At 46.8% G+C, this 632-nt stretch overlaps 1 non-coding gene across 1 annotated transcript; it reads left to right on the plus strand.

Moving 5' to 3' along the window:
- The first annotated feature begins 248 nt into the window (after nucleotides 1-248).
- Nucleotides 249-379, plus strand: LOC112586695. The gene has a single exon (XR_003111188.1). It is a non-coding gene; the product is annotated as a small nucleolar RNA SNORA44 (small nucleolar RNA).
- The last annotated feature ends 253 nt before the right edge of the window (nucleotides 380-632 follow it).

A 632-nucleotide genomic window follows, 5' to 3' on the forward strand; every position in this document is an offset into this window, starting at 1 on the left:
AGAACACACCTGCCAACGCAGGAGACATAAGAGACGTGGGTTTGATCTTTGGGTCAGGAAGATTCTCTGGAGGAGGGCATGGCAACCCACTTCAGTATTCTTGCCTGGAGAATCCCATGGTCAGAGGAGCCTGGTGGGCTACAATCCATGAGGTCACAAAGAGTTGGACACGATCAAAGTGACCTAGTGCATGTACTACATATAGGAAGACATGGTTTTCTTCTCCATGGCCAGTCCTATCATAAAGACCTTTCCATTCCAAGGGCTGTGGCTTGTTGTGGCCATGGGATCTCCCACTGCATGCAAGAAGAACTTGGAAAGACATTGACAGCACAGGTCAGCATAATACCTGCAGCTGCCACTCACCTTTCCTATAATATATTCCAAAAAAAAAAAAAAAAATCTTTTCAACTCACTTGCACCAATGTCAGGCACTGAAACAGTAAAAACAAGGGGGGTGTGACTCTAGAATGAAATAAAGGAAAGGGGGTATGATCTGGCCTTTGGGAACAGCAAGTCTAGAACATCCCAGTTAGAAGTAGGATCAACAGGACCCTGGGCTTTTCTGGTGGTTCAGCTGGTAGAGAATCCACCTGCAGTGCGGGAGATATGGGTTTGATCCCTAGGTTGGG

This window comes from Bubalus bubalis, chromosome 8 (genome assembly GCF_019923935.1).
Source record: "Bubalus bubalis isolate 160015118507 breed Murrah chromosome 8, NDDB_SH_1, whole genome shotgun sequence".
NCBI classification, from domain to species: domain Eukaryota; kingdom Metazoa; phylum Chordata; class Mammalia; order Artiodactyla; family Bovidae; genus Bubalus; species Bubalus bubalis.